This window comes from Cricetulus griseus, chromosome 8 (genome assembly GCF_003668045.3).
Source record: "Cricetulus griseus strain 17A/GY chromosome 8, alternate assembly CriGri-PICRH-1.0, whole genome shotgun sequence".
Lineage (NCBI taxonomy): Eukaryota > Metazoa > Chordata > Mammalia > Rodentia > Cricetidae > Cricetulus > Cricetulus griseus.
The window spans coordinates 77,631,596-77,652,107 of NC_048601.1; the positions used below are offsets into that span (position 1 = coordinate 77,631,596).

The 20,512-nt window shown below is 40.5% G+C and overlaps 1 long non-coding RNA gene across 1 annotated transcript; it reads left to right on the plus strand.

The window, feature by feature from the left end:
- The first annotated feature begins 1,459 nt into the window (after positions 1 to 1,459).
- LOC113837164 lies at positions 1,460 to 2,661 on the plus strand. The gene is made up of 4 exons (XR_004771042.1): positions 1,460 to 1,503; positions 1,681 to 1,771; positions 2,240 to 2,417; positions 2,566 to 2,661. It is a non-coding gene; the product is annotated as an uncharacterized LOC113837164 (long non-coding RNA).
- Positions 2,662 to 20,512: the final 17,851 nt, after the last annotated feature.

Here is a 20,512-nt window from a genome sequence, read left to right on the forward strand (position 1 = left end):
GTTAGAGTTCACACAGAGTCTTGCCCTGCAATTCAGGCTAGACTGAAAGTCTGTGTGTAGATCAAGCTGACTATATTCGTGCGGTGCTGCTGCCTCAGTCCTCCTCAGGTGCACTTGACACTGTGAGCATTTGTGGTTTAGTCAAGGTCTCATCTGTCCCAGGCAGACTGCTCTGTAAGCAACGATGACCTTGAGTAGGATCCTCTTCTTGTCTAACTCCCCAATGCCCAATTTCTGGATCTGAACCACTCTGCCCTGTTAAGTAGGAACTGTCCAGGACAGTGTAGGAAGTTCCAGGCTGAGTGTCACTCCATCTCCCAAAAAACATGCACATTCTGAATATTTGAAATCTGAGATATGGACACAGGAGTCATGACATCAGGCTGTGGCAGCATCCTTGTGTCATCTTAGGCCTGTGGAAAAGAGAGGCAGGAATAGGTTCGTGTTGGCCTAGATCAGTGAGACACCTGATTTGAACTTTAAGGTGGAAGCCCTTGGTAGTGGAGCACCCCTTAAACCCAGGATTCGAGGTGGAGTCAGGCTGATCTCTGTGAGTCTTGTCTACAGCCTGGGCTACAGAGTGAGTTCCTGCACAGCCAGGTGTACACAGAGATTCCTTGTGAAGAAATAAACAAAATAATTAAGTTGTAAAAGCACTGGATGAATATTTTGGGTCTATAAGTGTGCTCAAAGTTTGAGCACAGACAGACAGACAAGAACACACACACATACACATACACATACACCCCATGTGGTCATGGATGTGTCCTGCACACACACACACACACACACACACACACACACACACACACACACACACACAGCTTATGTACAGTTCTCCAGTCCTGCCTTACCTTTTGTTCCTAAATACTGTCTAGATCCTATCTATACTCATGGTATTTCCTTCTCTTTTCCAAAGCTTGTGACTCTTAAACTAAACAGTGACATAAATATCAGTCCTCTCAAATGAGAAATCCTTTCTTTTTTCCTCTCCTCTTACATAGACACAGGTTTTCTGTATGTAGTACAGACTGCCAAGGACTGGCAACGCCCTACCCTCAGCCAGCTGAGTGTTTGAGCTACAGGTGTGCACCTAATCTTAGTGGGTTTTGTGGTTTTGTTTTTAAATGATGTGTGTAACTGTGGATATCCTTAAAATTTTAATCTTTCTGCTTCCATGTGCCAAATGTAGGGATTCCAGGAATTCTCTACCAAGCCTGGTTTATTTTATCCTGGGGACCAAACTCAGGGCTTCCTTCATGATGGGCATGAGGTGTCCCAGCTGAGTCACACCTGTATCTCAGCCTAGTCTGGGATTTGATATGTAGCTGAGGAATACCTGGAGTTCTGGATCATCCCTATGGAATTACTGATCAGCACCACTGACCCTGAATTTTCTCCTTTTTTCTTTAGCTTTTGTTTCGGGACCAGTCTTTCTACTCAGAGTCTTCTGAAGTACCACAAACATGAGTTGTAGCAGGACGCCACTCTTCTTCTAAGCTGGTGAGCTGTGACCTGGATGGGAGGGAGGTAAAGGAGGCTCTCCCCATCCCATGCCACCTTGAGGACACTCGGGTCAGTGTTCAGCACCCCAGGACTGTCACCTGTATAGCCAGGTATCTTTGAAGGCCTGTTCTGAGTAGCAGCCCTCAGATTGGTCTCATCTAACTGTCTATGCAGCTCCGTGGGACAGATGGAAGGACACCAGTGCATGTCCACATGTGCAGCTGATGACCCTAGGAAGATGGAGCCTCACCCCCACAGTTTGAAGGTTTAGTCTCCTTCACCCATGGGGTCTCACTCTCTCACATTTGCCCTTTCTAGACACTTGGTGGATTTTTCTTAAAACTAGATGCCAGAGCCAGGGTGAGGGTGTGTGCCGATAATCCCGGGACTTTGGAGGCTTAGATTGGAGAGTAGCCATAGACTCAAGGCCATCCTGGGTAATATAAGGAACAGTAATCTAGCTTGGTTGCAGTGTGAGATCTCTCTCTTTAAAAACTGAGAGTGAACAACAGGACTAGTGTCGGTGTGTCCATCGTGCACATAGGTTCTTGTTCCTGGGTTCTTGCCCAGCACAAAATCAAACCAGGTGGAGCTTGCCTGGTATTGGGGTTGGAGACAAGAGGATCAGGCAGTCAAGGTATGTTCCAACACAAAGATTGAAGCCAGTGTGGGAGGAATGACACTATTTTAAAGAAACAATCCCTACTCTCAAATCTTAATGCCCATATCTAAGAAAACAATGACATGGCATCCCATCACAACCGCATATTCCTTGTGAATCTGAATACCGTTCAAATGGAGAAATGAAAACGGAGCATCCAGATGTGCAGTGAATATTTTGTGTGACTCACATCAGGAATTGGCCTGAGCATTGAGTTCATCCCTTGTGCACTGCACTGAGGAGCTGTTCGGTAAGTATTGATCATGTGGGAGGTGTGTGGAGGGAGGTTTGGAGGCTATGGGGAACCCAGCCTGTGTCAATAAGTAAGAATGCAGCCAGCTCTTGAAGCTGTGAGACTCTCTGATGTTGTGCTACCCCTTTTGGTCCTTCTCTACCAGCTCCGTGTCATTAGTGCACCTGATTTGCTGCAGTCCCTGCTTCAACTCAGGCCACAACTGGGTTGGTTAGGTGAGTTTCTGATTGGGGTGGAGGGACGCTTGCCCTTTAAACCTATCTGACATACTTTTGTTCTTCCTTATTTCTTTCCCCCTTTCCCATTTATCATAATAAAGAAACAAACAGCTTTCAAACCTGGGCTACCCAGGCAATGTCCCTGAAAAAATGTCATACATAGAGAGCTGCTTCTCCTGGACCTGGTCTCCACAATGAGGATGACTGGGTGGCTGGTCAAGAATGAAATTCACACCAGGGCGAGATTCAGAATCACAAGAGGGCTGGCAACATGTCTGTCTGTCCACTGAGTGCTTGTTTCCCTTGTGAGATGTGAGTACATTCCCCAGCAAGCATGGGAAAGAAGCAGCAGGCCTGCTGAGGCTTGCTACCAAGCACTTGGACATAGAGACAAAGGTGCATATCCTTATTGTTTTGTTATTTATTCATTTATTTTTAGACAGGCTTTCGCTGTTTGGCCCTGTCTCTATATCCAGACAAGCATGACCCCCAATTGTTTCAATCAAGGCATGCACCACCACCACCACTATTGGCTACAGGTGCATCCACCTTGCTGACCTGGAGAAAGGCTGTGTTGAAAACACAAGCTGTAACAGCATCTGCGAATTGACATTTGAGGGAATACATTTGCTACTTTGATCAAAGTTTGAGAATACACGAGAATGTGTACAAGTACACAGATGCACAAGCACACAAGCGTAAACATATTACATGTGAGTGTGTCTACACACACACACACACACACACACACACACACACACACACACACACACCAAAGCAAGTATAGTGATAAAGAAACACAAAGTTAATTGAAGGACCAGGTAGCCATTGGAAGTCCTGACCATCTCTGCAGGAGCATCCTGGTGAGCAAAACCAGGAGAGTGAGACAGGGTGATGTTGCTGATAACACTGGGGTCATCCTCTCTGGATGGTAGGTGGTTGACAGGACCCAGCATGCCAGGCTTTTGGGAAGCTTATTACTGCTGAGTAGATGCAGTTGTTGGGCTGATGAGAAGATGATCCCAGCTGTGTTAGCACTTGGGTCACCTAATGTCTCTGTTCTCTGCAGCTTGAGACTAGGCAGACGGCCTGGCACAAGGGGAAATGAATATCACCTTCATCAATTCTACTAACATCCCCCCCAAAGTTATTGAGTTATGTTTATTCTGTTAGAAATAAAATGCATTGTTCCAAGAAGTTGTTGGTTTTTTTTTAAATCTGTTCATCTTTTTGTACATACCAATCCAAGTTCCCTCTGGCACCCCTCCTCCTGCATTCCCCTTATTCTACATACCCCTCCTGGCATCTTCTCCTCAAACTGGGTTAGGCCTCCCATGGGTAGTCCAAGAAGTCTGTCCCTTGACCAAGTTGAGGCAGGAACAAGACCCTCACCCTTGTGTCTAGGCTGAACAAGGTATGTCTCCATAGGGAATGGGCTCCAGACATCCAGGTTATGCACTAGGTATAGATCCTTTTCTCACTGCCCGTGGTCCCCTACACACTGCCCAAGCCACACCACTGTCAACTGCATTCAGCTGTGTGGGGCTAGTTTGGTCCTATGCAGTCTTCCCAGCTGTCTCTCTGGAGTGAGATCCTGCTAGCTCTGTTCTGCTGTTTCTGTGGTTTTTCCCACCCTGATCTTGACCCCTTTGCTCATATTATCACTCCCCTCTCTCTTTGACTGGTCTCCAGATGCTCTGTACAGTGGTTAATTGTAGATTTCTGCATCTGCTTCTGTCATTTACTGCATGAAGGTTCTATGATGACAATTGAGGGAGACCTCAATCTGATTGCAGGGGAGGCCAGTTCAGGTACCTCCTCCACTATTGCTTGGCATCTTATCTGGGGCCATCCTTATAGATTTGGGCAGATCCTGAGTGCCAGGTTTCTTGATCATCCCGTAATGTCTCCCTCTTTCAAAATATTTCTTTCCTTGCTCTCTTTCACTGACCTTCCCCCAAGCTGACCATCCCATTTCCTCATGTTGTCCTCCCCACTCCCCTTCCCTCCTCTGCTCTCCTTTTCCACCCCCAACCATGCTCAAGTTTACTCAGGAGATCTTGTCTATTTCCATTCCTAGGGAGATCCATCTATGTCTCCTTAGGGTCTACTTTGTTATGTAGCTTCTCTGGGGATTTAGTCGGTAAGCTAGTTAGTTTTCTTTTATGTTTAATATCAAATGAGTAAATACATACCATATTTGTCATTCTGGATCAGGGTTACCTCACTCAGAAAGTTTTTTTTGTTTTTTTGTTTTGTTTTGTTTTGTTTTGTTTTGTTTTTGGGGGGGTTTCATCCACTTAATGCAGATTTCAATATGTCATTGTTTTGTTGTTGTAGATGTTGTTTTACCACTGAGTATACTCCAGTGTGTAAGTGTGCCATGTTTTCCTTATCCAATCTTCAGGCATCGAGTTCCATCTAGGTTGTTTCCACATTCTGGCTATTACAAATAATGCTGTCATGAACATAGTTGAGCAAATGTCCTTGTGGTGTTAGTGTGCATCCTTTGTGTATATGCCCCAAAGTGGTATTGCTGCATCTTGATGTAGACTGACTCCCAACTTTCTGAGAAACTGCCAAAATGGTTTCCAATGCAGCTGGACAAGTTTGAAGTCTCTATAGCAATGGAGGAAATTTCCCCTTACTCCACATCCTCTCCAGCATAAGGTGTCACCAGTGTTTTTGATCTTAACCAAAGTAGTTTTGATTTGCATTTCTCTGATGAGTAAGGATGATGCTCAAGTCCTTCAGTGTCTTTCCTCCATTTGAGATTCCGCTGTTGAGAGGTCTCTGTTTATATCTTTACTCCATTTTTTTTATTTTTTATTTATTTTTTAATTGGAATTAGAAACCAGATTGTTTTACACAACAATTCCAGTTCTCTTCTCCCTATGTCCTCACCTACCCCCCCAACTAGTACCCTACCTATCACATAGCCTTTCTGCTCCCCCTGAATGGTTAGGTCTTCCATAGGCTGTCATCAGAGTCTATTGTATCCTTTAGAATGGGGCCTAGGCCCACCCCTGTGTGTCGTGGCTCAGGGAGCATTCCTCTATTTGGAATGGGCTCCCAAAGTCCATACCTATGCTAGGGATAAGAACTGAACTACCACAGGAGGGCCCATAGATTTCTGAGGTTTCCTCACTGAAATCCATGTTCCTGTAGTCTGCATCAGTCCCAGGCTGGTATCCCAGCCATCAGTCTGGAGAGGAAGAGTTCCCCGATGTTCAGGTCAGCTGTTTCTGTGTGTTTCACCAGCCTGGTCTGGACCCTTTTGCTCTTCATTCATTCTTCTCTGCATCGGGATTCCAGTTCAGTTCAGTGGTTAGTTGTGGGTGTCTGCTTCTACTTCCACCTGCTGCTGGATGAAGGCTATCAGATAGCTGGATGAAGGTTATCAATCTCATTATCAGGGGAGGGCATTTAAGGTAGCCTCTCCTCTGTTGCTTAGATTGTTAGCTGGTGTCATCTTTGTAGATCTCCAGACATTTCCCTAGTGCCTGATTTCTCTGTAAACCTAAAATGTTTCCCTCTATTACGGTATCTCCATTCTTGTTATATTCTATTCTTCGCCTGACTCAACCTTTCTGCTCCCTCATGGCCTCTGCATCCCTCCTCTTCTTCCCTTCTCGTTCTCCTAGCTCCCTACCCTCCCCTTCCCATGCTGCAAATTTGCTCAGGGGATCTTTACCCTTTCCTCTCTCCAGGGGACCTCTTAGGGTCCTCCTTGTTTACTAGCTTCTCTGGCAGTGTGGATTGTAGGCTGGTAATCTTTACTCTATGTCTAAAATCTGCATGAGTGAGTACATGCCATGTTTGTCTTTTTGTGATTGGGTTACCTTGATCAGAATGGTTTCTTCTAGTTCCATCCATTTTCCTGCAAATTTCAAGACTCCATTGTTTTTTTTCTGCTGAGTAGTACTCCATTGCGTAAATGTACCACATTTTCTCTATGCATTCTTCAGCTGAGGGGCATCTAGGCTGCTTCCAGTTTCTGGCTATTACAAATAGTGCTGCTATGAACATCGTTGAACAGATGTCCTTGTATGAATGTGCTTCTTTTGGGTATATGCCTAAGAGTGGAATTGCTGGATCTTGTGGTAGACTGATTCCCATTTTCTTGAGGAGTCACCATACTGATTTCCAAAGTGGTGGTACAAGTTGACACTCCCACCAGCAGTGGAGAAGTGTTCCCCTTTCTTCACGTCCTCTCCAGCATAAACAAATGATGCTGGCATAATTGGATGTGGACATGTAGAAGAGAGCAGATAGACCCACGCCTATCGGCATGCACAAAACTTAAGTCAAAATGGATCAAAGACCTCAACATAAAACAAGCCACATTGAACCTATTAGAAGACAAAGTGGGAAATACCCTTGAATTAATTGGTACAGGAGACCAATTCCTGAACATTATACCAGTTGCGTAGGCATTGAGTTCAACAATTGATAAATGGGACCTCCTGAAACTGAGAAGCTTCTATAAGGCAAAGGACAGTCAGCAAGACAAAACAGTAGTTCACAGATTGGGAAAAGATATTCATCAACCCCACATCTGACAGAGGGCTGATCACCAAAATATACAAAGAACTCAAGAAGCTAGTCACCAAAACACCAAACAATCCAATTAAAAAGTGGGGTACAGACCTAAATAGAGATTTCTCAATAGAGGAATCTAAAATGGCTGAAAGACACTTAAGAAAGTGTTCAACATCCTTAGCCATCAGGGAAATGCAAATTTCTGACCTCTGTAAGCTGCCCTCTGATTTCCATACATCTACTACTGCATATGCACATATTCTTCCCACAATAAATAAATGTAATTAGAAATATATTTAAAATGAATTATGCATTTATATCAATATGATAATAAAATACAAGAATAACAGTGTGGGAGATTCTGATGAATATACAAGAAAGTAATGAATTTGATAATTCCTTAAAGTCAGAAAAGCAAGGATTCCTAGAGGTCTGACAGAAGCTAGGAAGACTCCCAGCATGATACAGAACATCAGCTGGAGATCATGGCCAGAGCACGGCAGTACACACTAGTTCTTCATTCTACCCTCACTAGAGAGAAAGGAGCACTTGAACTGGGGATGTGTGAGCATGCTAAGATGATATAAAACAAGAAAATCAACTAGGCACTATAAAGACTTTTGCAAAAAGGTAGCCTTAAAGGGAGGAAGGAAGGGAGAAGGGAACAGGGATTGTCATGTATTCAATCTTGTTTGTAATCCAAATTTTAAAAAAAAGTCAAAAAAAAGTAGCCTTATAGGGAGAGAGGGAGAAATTATTGAGTGTCAAGTAGATCACTTGGTTCTTTGAGCCAGGTCTATGAGATTGTATTGGAAATTCTGACAGCCCCACATCAGGAGACCTGAAAGAAACTGATGTCATTTTAGTCACTTTAGTAAGTGCAGGAAAGCTCTGTCCAATCTAGTTCTGAATCACTATCATGATTTTTATAAGTAATTATCATTATTGTAACTGCTGTCTTGGTGTGATATTCTTTTGATTTTTGAGGTTACAAACTTAATTACAACATTTTCCCTTTCCTCCATCCAAACCCTTCAGTATGGCTCTCCTTACTATCTTTCAAATTCATGGCCTCTTTTTTCATTAATTGTTACTGCATACATATTTGTTCCTAAATATAACCTGCTCTATTCATTTAATGCTATGTGTATGTATGTTTTCAGGGCTGATTGTTTGGAACTGGACAACCAACATAGGTGCTCTTCCCTGGGGAGAGCCACCTCTCCTGTTCCCAGCTTTCCTCAGTTGACTGTAGTGTTTTGTGTATGGTTAAGGCCTCACGGGCTTTTCTCCATTCAGCTTGGCATGTTCATTGGTGCCATCCTTCGACAGCTTATGTTTGGGCACTCATGTTGATGAGGCTTTATGATTGTAGCATCTGACATTACTAGGAGACTCAGTCTCATATCAAACTTTCTGATCCTCTGGTACTTAAAATCATTACTCCCCCACTCCCCAATTCCAGAATGTTTCCTGAACCTTAAGTGTGGAAGTGTTTTGTAGATGTATTCAATAGGATTGGGCTTCCTAACTCTGCATACTGATTGGTTGTGGTTTTTGATAGTCTTCTCCATCTACTGCAAACAGAAGTTTCCTTGATGAGGGGTGAGGGCTATACTTATCTGTGGGTCCAAGGGCAAATATTTATATCTAGACACTACTGATTACACTGGTTTAGTAAGTTAGTGGTTGTAGATATTCTTCCAACAACCATGGCTTCACTAGCACTAAGTCTGAGTCATTATCATGGTTAACCAGGCACTTCCATTTGACTCAACACATCGCAAACCTGTCTGAAGTCTCCTTTGCTTCCCTTGTCCAGTCCAAGCCACAGGTTACAAACTTCTGTGGTTACCAACATTTACATAAGGTTTTGAAGATTAAATCAATGTTTACCAGATTTAATATTATGGTCCTCCAATGGATGATTGTAAATACCACAGATGGGAGAGATCAACACTCAGTTTGTAGATTCTGTTAAAACAACGAAAGTTGTGCTAACGTGAATGTCAATAGCTAAAATGGAACTAAGAAGTCACTTCACCTATTACATTCCTCACAGTGCACAATTACACAAACTGTTTTTGGTAATTATAAGGAAAATATTCATCCTTTATTTCTCAGCAGACTAAGTCAGAGTTCTTTGCAGATATTTAATCTGAGCAATAATTACAGTGGATTTAAGTAGGTATTAACGATTTCTTTTCAAATTGCTGCAAGTCAAGAGGAAAAATATCCCATGCCAGTAAGGCTTTAAAAAATAAATTTCAATTTCAAAATTCCATGCCAGAGAATTACAAGACAAATTTAAAAGAGAATAACAGAATTGTGACTTAATACATATTTAAATGAAACTCCAAGTATGTTTGCTCATGAATTCAAGAGGGAAGCAGACCAGTGTTGAAGTACATTCAAAGAAAAAGGCAAGGAATTTTCATTTATATGAAGTAAAAGAATGGTGAAATAGACAATAGTGGATTCTTCTACCACACAGAATTTGTTTGATGAATGGGCACAGCCAAAAAAAAATATTTCCAGTGTTTTTAGCTGTCTACAATCTACACAATAATGAAAGAGTTGAAAGTCAATAAAAGGTGAAGAGCCTCTTGTGGAACCCAAAATTCTCCTGGGTGTTCAGTCTTCCACTGGAAAATAGTTTTTATTCAATACTTGATGTTTTCCTTATACAAAATAATTGAAAACTGCTGCAATATCTGTGCTCTAAAGTAGTAATTCCTGAAAACTAGGAGAACACACTGTTTAACAATGATGTCTTATTGTTTGGTTTCCTTAAGCAGTTGAAAATACAGTAACTAATTTAAAAAAAACATCTGTGCATGGTGTTTGTTTAGAGATTGATTAGGTACTATTGTGTCAATGGCTGTTATCAGAGCTCATAGGAACATGTGAGCCCCTGCTGTCATGAACTCACAGCAACTGCAACAAGACCTACACAAGATCAGCCCTTCAATGTCAACATTCCAGGACAGGTGGAGGGGCTTAAGGAACTCCTCAACTCCTTAAGATACTTCAAAGGCAGATAATGGTTATTGTGAGAGGTAAATAATGTTCTCCAATGGTATAATAGCCTGCCACCTACACTTACACAAACAACTGTAATTAAATCCAGTGTCACAAAATAAAAGATACACACCTAAGAAGAGGACTAGTTGAGAAGAAGAAGGGGTTCAGCAGGATTGGGAGGGGGTAGGGGATGTCACAATACAATGTATACATGTTATGCAACAAGATGGGGAGATGCAACATACCCATCTGCTCAGCCCAGACAGGGATCCCAAGACAGAACAAACTGTGGATATCACTAAAGTCCAGTGTTGTGGAGCAATGAGTTTTATTGGGGTTACAGTAAATATGGATGGTGGGTTACTTATAGAAGCAGAAATGACTCAAAGACAGCCATATCACCAAAGCCCACCACAGCTCACAATAGCTGGGATTCTGGAGCAAACTGCACAGCCTGCAGGCAGCTCACCATACTATAAACTGTCCATTTTAAGTGACTCAGTTATTCTAAACCTTCTCCCCACAGCTTGGCTGGGCTCTGCTTTTTCCAGGCAGCTGGTCTGATCCCAGAGTCTCTTTGGCAACATGGTTGCCTGAGTGACAGACTCTCAGCAATCTGTTTTGTTCATATAGTCTTGAAAAGGGAGGTATCCAGTGAATATCCAGTCAGTTTCAGGGATTTCCTGAAGCTATTTTGAGCTGTCTGCCTTCTCTCTGAAGGAGCTTCATTGCCTGACAAAATGTTTCAATCTCAGAGGAAACTGCTGCACACCAAGCATATATGAAATTGTCAAATGAATTTTTAAAGAACAAAGGGAAAATATGAGAAGGAAATTGTTTGGGGGCTGGCAAGGAGTCAGAAAGCTGGACTGGACTTAGCACCTTTAGCTTGGGTTCAGGCTGCAGGGCTGAGCAAAGGAAGACAAGGCTCTAAATCCCCACTTGTGCCTTAAATTTACTGTAAGGACACAGTTTAAGATAATCCAGTAAACAGAATACAGTAATACTTCCCAGAGAATGGCGGGAGTTCATCTGCCTCTGAGGACAGATGAGATGACATGTGAGTCCAAGGACATATATGGATTTAAAATGTTGATTCACCCTACTGAGTCCATTCCTTCCAACACTCTAAAAACTCACTTCTTTACAGCAGGATACTGGGATCATGTCACTCTATCTTGATGATTGTGGTGTTTTGAATGAAAATGCCCCCTATAGTCTCATGTTTGAATACTTGGTCCCCAGTTGGTGACACTGTTTAGGAAGGACTAGAAGGACATTGTTGGAGAAGATGTGTCACCAGGAGCTGATGTTGGGGTTTCAAAGGACGATGCCATTCTCACTATGCTTCTCTCGGCACCTATTCGTAGATCATGGTCTGAACCCTCACCTGTTTTTGCCACACTGCCTTTGCTCTGACACCATGGACCCTAACTCGCTGAAGCTGTAAGCCCATTTAAACTATTTGTTTCATAAGTTGTCTTGGTCATGGTGTTCTGTCACAATAGAAATGTAAGACAACTAGCCATCTCTCAAACATTTGCTAGCTTTTGTCACCATGATAGTACACCAGACCCAGAACTCAATCTTGGCTTGGCAATGTGAAATTAACTTGGTGAACTGGACTTTGTTTGGCTTTGAGGTATTTGTAACCAGTTAGCCTCCATTTGGAAAGCAATGTTAATTACGTTTTTGACTATGTAAATTTTCCCATTATTTAATTTGGGCACAAATATTGATTCTATTGGACCATTCAAATTTATTGAGGCAGGAGCTAAAAGTGGTATGGGAAAAGAGCCCATAGTGAGAGTTACATGGTATTCTAAATGTCATAGTGACAAAAGATGCTAGGGTTAGGAAGGTTGGGGTTAAAACAGAGAGGACACAAGCACTGGGGAAGATAAATAAGAGAGTTTATTTGTACATTGCTTATTATGAAACAAGTAACCTACTAGACAAAAGGAAAGACAGAAAAGCATGGACAGTGAAGACCATCCAGCTAGCTGTCCCCATGAAGCTCTGCCAACATAAGCAAGGAACTGTTGTCTTTTTGCTTCTAATATTCTCACTTCTAATGCTGCTGATTGTAACAGACTAAACTGTAGGTAAGGTGGCTTCTATCAGAAAGGAGACCATCCCAGACCATCCACAGACAGTAGCTAAGTATAAGGTGACCAAAAAGACTATAGCTTCATCTTGGTAGCTAAGACAGGAGTCAGCCCCATGGTGGAACTACAAGGTGGCCATGTGAACTTGAGAACAAAGAAGAGTATAGTTTAATTAGTAGTCATTAAGACACCTGCAAAGTCAACAGTTGAAATGATGGTCAGGGCTAATTAATGGCTAGCACAGTCAATGTCAGCAGTCAACAAAGAAATTAGAGTTTGACAGAGTGGGGTTTCAAAAACCCCTAAGTAGAAGGGCAACATATAAACAGTGTGTAACACATGTTCTTCTCCCTAGCTGGGTGAGAATAACACATATAGAGCTTGCAGACCCTCCACTGTCTTTGACCATGATAACTCAGAAAAGAAAATTACCCCAGTCTTTGTCCACTTTCTACCATAAATGCTATAAAAGCCCCAGACAAAACAGGCCAATGGTTTTTTTTCAACCTGTCTGCTTCCATGCTGGAGAAAGCCTGGGGGCACTGTGCTTGTATAAAAAATAAACCATTCAGTGGAACCAGTATTTATCCCTAGTGCATGAATGGGCTTTGGGAGACCATTCCCTAAGGAGGGATATTCTTTCAGCCTAGATACAAGGGGGGAGGGCCAAGGACCTGGGCCAAATGATGTGACAGATTTTGATGATCCAAGTGAGGCCTCACCCTCCCAGAGGAGTGGATAGGGGGTGGGATGGGGGGGTTGGTAGGGGATTTGGGAGGGTGGGGTGGGGAAAAGGACATGGGATTGATATGTAAAACAAGATAATTTAAATAAAAATTAATTTAAATTTTAAAAATGCAGTTCTGAGGTAGGGGGGGAAGGAATTGCTTTGTACCAGTAACCTATGAGGGATTTTTCTATCCTTGACCAAATGAGTGGAACTTTTCATGGGAAAACAACTATCAGACAAGCATTCTGCCAGGAGTCTGTGAAGGAGCCCTGCCCACCCCATGCCCCAAGCATGAGAAATTGATAGGAAACAGCTCTTAAAAGAAAAATTGAAGGCAAGAGTTAGACTCTGCTTCTTTAGAGGCAAGTATGACAATAAAAGTTTACATATTAACCAGGTTAAACAAACTGAGCTTATCACAAGTGAACACAGAGCATAACTTCAACAAATGTTCATGCACTATTCCCAAGCCTCCTGTATCTCTAACTGTGCTGTGTTCTGTTATTGTTCTCAGAGAGGATTATGCGGAATCCTGGTGCTAATATTCAAAGCACACAAAGATAGACTGCAGCAGCCTAGTTACAAAGCCTTTGCTATAAACACAGAGTTGACTCTCAAGAAGCTAGTATTAAAAAGCTTGTTCTTTTTCTCCATAATCTTTTGTAACTTTCTGTTTTGCTGTTGCATGCCATTCTTAAAACAAAGTTCTAACTGCAAAACCTCATATTATCTGGATGATGTGGGCATGTCACCTTTACCTGTTTGCTGATGGTAAAATTAAATTTTAGCACCCTGTGAACATAAATCCACACATCGGTAAAGCCAGTGTATACAATGTTATCAGGTAACACGGCTTGGTCTCCCCACAGAGGTCCCTGGGAAAGCGCTACCCCGGGCCCATTTAGCCTGCTATGAAAAAGAGTTAGGGAGAGGCTGAGCCAAAAGCAGCAGAAAAAAACTCTGCACCATGTGGTGGTGGAGACTCTCCTAAATGAGAGAAGTAATTTATACATATTGCTACCCTTAATGGCATAAAGAGTCTAGCATGGAGTTGTACAGCACGTTGCTTGCCCTAGAGAAGTCAAAGGTTTATTCTTACATGCAGGAGGAAAAGGGGAAATGAAAAAAATGTCTGTCAGGGAAGGGATGGGAGTCAGCATAGGTCACCAGAAGATCTGGAAAACCAGGGAAAGTGCCACGAAAACTCAAATATATAAACACATTTATTTCTAGAGGTTCCATCAGATTCTCAAGGGCCATGCCCAACACACAGATTTTTCTTTTATTAATGCATATGTTTTGGTTAGCATACAAAGTAATGACTTTCATCAAGATGGTCTTTATACACATAAATTTTGCTTTTTTCTCATTCATTTCATTCCGCATTGCTCTCCTCTATGCCTCCTCCCTGCTCCTTCTGGTCCCCTTTCTTCCTATCAGCCCCCTCTGATTTCTTATATTTGTGTTCTATCACCTTTTCTGTTTCTCGCTTCCTTTAAGATCTCTTATACCCTTGCATAGTCTCTTTTCTGATTTTGTAACCTACAAATGCACACATATATAAAGACACAAAAAATCTAGGTTCTAAATCTGGCTTGTTTTACTCAGAATAATGATTTCCAGTTGCATTCATTTCCCTGTAAATGTCATGATTTCAACTTTCTTTATGACAACATAAACAACAGCATTGCCATTTGCCACATTCCCTTTACACAGCCATCTGCTGATGTTCCTTTAGACTCATTCCATTTCCTAACAGTGCAAGCATCTCTGTGGTTTATTTAGAATTCTTGTTGTATACACCCAGAATTGACCTGGTCACATGGTTGCTCTAGTCTTAGTGTTTTATAGAGCCAAGTCTTTGTAAATTTCCATAGAAATTGGACAACATATAAGAAATTGATAAGAGTTCCTTTTTTCCAAAATCTTCACTACCATTTGCTTTCTTTGTGATGACTATTCTGACTGAAGTGAGATAGAATCTCAAAGAAGCTTTAACTTGCATTTCCCTGAGAACTAAGGATACTAAACATATTTTCAAGTATTTGTTGCCTTTTTGTGCTCATTAGTCCATTGATTGGAAGATTTGTTTTCTATCTCTTTTTTGGTGTTTAATTTTGTACTCCTTAATATATTACATATCCCCTGTCTGATATGTAGTTGGCAAAGAATTTTTCCTATTCTGTAAGAACTCTGCACTTGGTCAATGTTTTATCTGTTGTCAAATAGATAGCTCTTAATGTCATATAATTCCATTTCCCAATTTTCTGAATATTTATTGCAGAACTGAATTCCTGTTTTTAAAAAAAAAAATTTCCTATTCCTATATCTTGTGGCTATAGTGACACTTAATACACCTGAAATTAAAAAACAAAATAAAAACTGAGGGCATTTCCTTTAAATCTGGACTGATACAGTGTATTCACTCTCTCCACTCTCAGCTAAAATAATGCTTAAGGTCTTACAATAATAAGGCAATAGGAAGAAACAAAAGGGACAAGAATAAGAAAGGAATAAGTCAAACTATCTCTGCTTTCAGATGACCTGGTCATGTGCTGGGCATTGGTCATGCATGTCATTAATCCCAGCACTCAGGAGGCAGAAGCAGGTGGATCTCTGTGAGTTCCAGACCACCCTGGTCTACAAGAGCTGGTTCCAGGACAGCCTCCAAAGCCACAGAGAAACCCTGTCTCGAAAACAACCAAAAAAAAAAAAAAAAAACAAAAACAAACAAAAAAAAAAGATGACCTGGTCATGTACTTCCAGGACCTTAGAGATGTCATCAAAACACACTTGGACCTGACGAATGCTTTTCCCAGCAAAGTAACATGATTCAAAGTAAACATATGAAAATCAGCCTCTTTGTTAAAAGTCAATAACAAACTTACAAAGAAAGAAATCAGGAGTATCATTCACAAAACCCAGGGATAAACCCCACAAAGAGGTTGACAGGGCTCTGCAATGGAAATCATAAGACACTAAAGAAAGAAATTGAAGGAGACGTTAGAAGATGGAAAGAACTCCCATGCTCATGGATTAGCAGAATTAGTCACTTGAAGTTGTCTATATTTCCAAAAGAAATCTATAGATTCAACAGTGCCCTTTGGAATCTTAATGGTATTCCTCACATAATTAGAAAGAAATACTAAAATCCATATAGAAGCACAAATGGCCACAAACAGCTACAGCTACTCAAGTAGAAAAAAACAATGCTGGAGGATCACAACTTGTGATCTCAAATCATATGCCAGAACTACACTCACAAAGGCAGCGTGATACTGGCACAAAACAGAGATATAGAACAACAAAATAGTATAGAGCAGTCAGAAGTAAACCCACACAGTTACAACAACCTAATTTTTGACGTAGCTATCAGAGACACACATTGAGAAAAGATGGCCTTTTTAACAAACAGTGCTGGGAAAACTGGTTTTTTCACATATAGAAGAATAATCCACATCTCTCATCCTTCACAAAAATCAGTTCACAATGGATCAAAGATCTGAATGTAAAAGCTGAAACTATGAAGCCCATTGGAAGGACCTATGGGATTTATTTTAGTGGTTCTTGGTTGCATGTGAGAAAACCTAAAGACTCTCTGTTTTAGATAATTACATCAAACATCCAGGTGTGTCACTCAAAATAGCACTTTAAAACTCCAGCTGAGCCTGTATGCAGCCATGGCTGAAAGCAGTTATGTTAGCTTTCTACTGTTCAGGGTGCCCTGAAGACCACTGGCCTTGCATTACCTTAAATTTACTAGAAATGGCCAATCTTTCTCCAGACCAACCCAGCTGTACCAGGTTTGTCTGAATTTTACAAAGATTCTTCAGAATGCCCATATTAAAGTCTGAGACTCTGCCTTCAGCTGGACCACCCTAGAATGCATTCAAGCAGTGGTTCTGGGCATCAAGTTATTGCATCAGCAGCAAGATCTGTGAATGAAAATTGATTTAGCTACCTGCAATGAATTAGAAATTAAGGTCACTAAAGATGAAGGATTCTAAATAATCCATTTAATTGAAACTACTAGAAATGACAAAGGAAATTTTTATGTGCAAGTGAACAAAAAAAGTAAAATATAGTTGTATAAAGGAAAAACTATAAAGGTTCCTTTTCTTCTGTTTTGCTTTTTATTTTATTTTGCCAAGAGAGATTAATTTTGTTGTGAATAAAACAAAGAAAAATGCAATGGGACAGTAAATTGAATGGCACAATAGTATATGTTTCTAAGATGACATTTTGGAGGGGATTTTATGTATGGTCAAACTGCCTAAAACTCAGGGGAATCATTTATAACATTTTCTAAAATAAGAAATCTTACAAGTAGATTGATGCAAAACTAGAATGGGGTATCCTTAATAACAAGAATGTTTCCTTAAAGTACAGGTCTATTCTCAGTAGGAAATTGAAAGAAAAAGGTTTTTCTTTACCTTTAAGCAATTAGCCTAGCAAACAAAGATTGTTTCATTTAAAGAATGTCCAGTGCCCAGGCTGTCTTTGTTAGCTTCCCACCACTTACAAAAACTAAACCCTTTCTACATTGTGTAATTTTCTTTATTTTCCCTTGAAAGTCTTTCAGTTATGGCTCACTTCAATGCTGTTGGCGTTCATGGATTATATTAATTAGGTATTTTAAGCCCCTTACGTTTTCAGTAAATTTCCCAAAATTAAATTCTAAATTAAGCCTTTTTCTTGACATCATTTATGGGATTTTTCAGGTGGTTACTGGGGATGTATCTGAGGAAGATACTAAACTAGTTGGGCAGCGTGGTATATTAAATTATGTGGGAAGCAGAGTAATATTTCATAGATTGTGTTATTAACATACGTCTGAGAAATTGCCTGGAATTTATAAAATCCAATGTTTGTAAGACTAGCATTCACAATCATAGGTATCAAAAGCTGTTGTATGCCACAGAAATAACCAAATCCCCCTTCAGATTCGTCATCATTGCAAAAACGCTAGTTTGATCTTTACTTTCATTTTGCATTTTGTTACCCATGAAGAGTTCATTTTTGTTGCTGTTGCTGTTCTACTACTTGTCTTGAAATTCAAGGAGATTCATGGAAAGGATTCTGACATTCTACAGTCTTACCACTGGGCTGTTCCATCAGCTGATGCAGTGACCTAACTCCTGAATTATTCTTTGCTCAAGTAAAATCTACTACATTTAGGTTTATTTATTTATTTATTTACTTCTGGAGAAAGTACTAAAAAGGAAATCTAAGTCATAGGATCCTTTTACTCCATAATCCCTTTTAGGTTTCATTGGTAGAAATAAAACCAATACAACATCCGTTCACATGCACTGGCTTTGTGTAGCACTTAGAACCCGCTCCTCCTGTGTATACACTGGAGACTCTTAAATAATGAACTGCTTAACCTCTTCGACTGCTACTATTTTCATCTGGGAAGTAGGAAAAGTGGGAGGAGAAAACAGAGAGGGAACTGGGATTGGAATGTAAAAAATAATTTTAAAAAGCAAAAAAAAAATGTGTTTTTCACTCTTCCAAAGGATGAGATATATTAAAAAAAAAAAAAAAAAAAAAAACTTAAAAAATAGAGCTCAAGGGCTGGAGAAATGGCTCAGCTATTAAAGGCTTGGCTCGCAACCAAAAATATAAAAAATAGAGCTCAAATATTTATGTTATCAAATTATGATGCAGAATAATAGAAAATATCCCCCCACACACCTTTCCACCCACCCTGCAAGTGCCTGTCTGGCCTCTAGGAAAATAAAGTCTGTTTCAGAATTGCAGATTGGCAACTGAGAAATTTTAAAGATGATTTGTAAAAATTCCCCCACCATCTAATTTCCCACTCAAAGACCTCAAATTTGCTTGCTTGCAGTCTGCAAATGAAGTATGCTAGGAGATAAAGCCCTAAAGAAAAAAAAAGAAAATATTGCTTATGTTAAAATTTTCAAACACATGATTTCACCTCCTATTATTTCCAAATTTTAATTTTTTGTAATTTTGTTCATTTCTTGTCTAAGAGAATGTGGTTTTGTGTAATGGGATAGACCACTAAGAAGTCAAGATGGACAATTCAAACACAGGGTTAAAAAAATCATGGTATAATAGGACACAGGATTGCCAGGGAAATGATGAGATGGTCCCTTGCTCTGTGGAGGATTGTGGGGGTCTAAACATTAAGACTTGACCTAAAGAACTGCAGGAAAAGCTGAATTCTGCTTATTCAGAATGGCACCAAGCCTTCACAAAAGCCTGCAGCCAGTGAGCTTCCTCTTTTCTCAACCAGCTTCTCATTTTTATCTTTAATTCTTTCTTTATAATCATCCCTAAAGAAAAATACTTTTTTTTTCTTAGCATATCGCTCCCAGGAATCATACTATTACAGAATTGCCTTCGTCTATTATTATCAATAGTCTTCCAGGACTGCTAGTCACAACCTTCAACCCCGCTCTGGTTTCCCTAGGAAAACAACTAATCTGTGCAGCCTTTGTTCCTCTCATGTTCCCATGATGGGGTCTAAAATAGATTGATTTTAGCGAAATAATAACTTCATGCAACAAATCCCTTCATCCCATGCTGCAGAGAAAAATCAATTCTCAGGAACCGGCCAGCTGCATTATGTGAAAAGAGGAGCTTCATTCTTATGGCTGCATCTACCAAACAGCTCTCCTCTTACACACAGCCTGGGACTGGAGATAGAGGAGAATAAAGAGCATAACATAATGACAATCTTGAAATAAGCACTCGTCTGCTACCAAAATCTTGAAATGGAAGCATAGCAGGAATCTTAAAGTGACAGATACACACATTAATTTAATCAAATATAATATAACATATTAAGTCTAATTTAATCTTATTGGACTTTAAGGATTATCAATTTTGTCATTTTATTGGCTATATTAATTAATTATCTGGTTTAATTCTACAGTTTTTTTGTCTATGTTCTGGAAAGTAGTTTATCCTGGGCATTGCTATAGTCTCAACTACTGGTAGGTTTTACATTTAAGGATGACACAATAAATTAATGTGATACATGTTAGCAATAAGTTTCTATTTTTTAAAAGAATACAAAAGAATGCACCACTATTAAAGATTAAAGTGTGCTGAGGGGAACTGGGGAGGGCTCAGTGGGTAGGAGCACTTGATATATAAGAATGATTGGAAATCCCCAAAACCGACATAAAAGAGCTGGGCATGGTCATGCCTGTAATTTCAGCATTGAAAGGCAGAGGCAGGCAGGTTATAGGAACTGACTTGCCAGTGTGTCTAACCAAAAGGACAAGCTTCAGGATGAGCAAGAGACACTGTCTCAAAAATAGTATAGTGATAAGCGACGCAATACAACATCTAACCTCTTTCTCTGGCCTTTCCAGGCATACACTCAGATGAATGCACCTGTATGTGCCACACTACACACACACTAAACCACATACATACACTCCACACCATCCATACACATACCATAAACATAATACACCACACATACACATA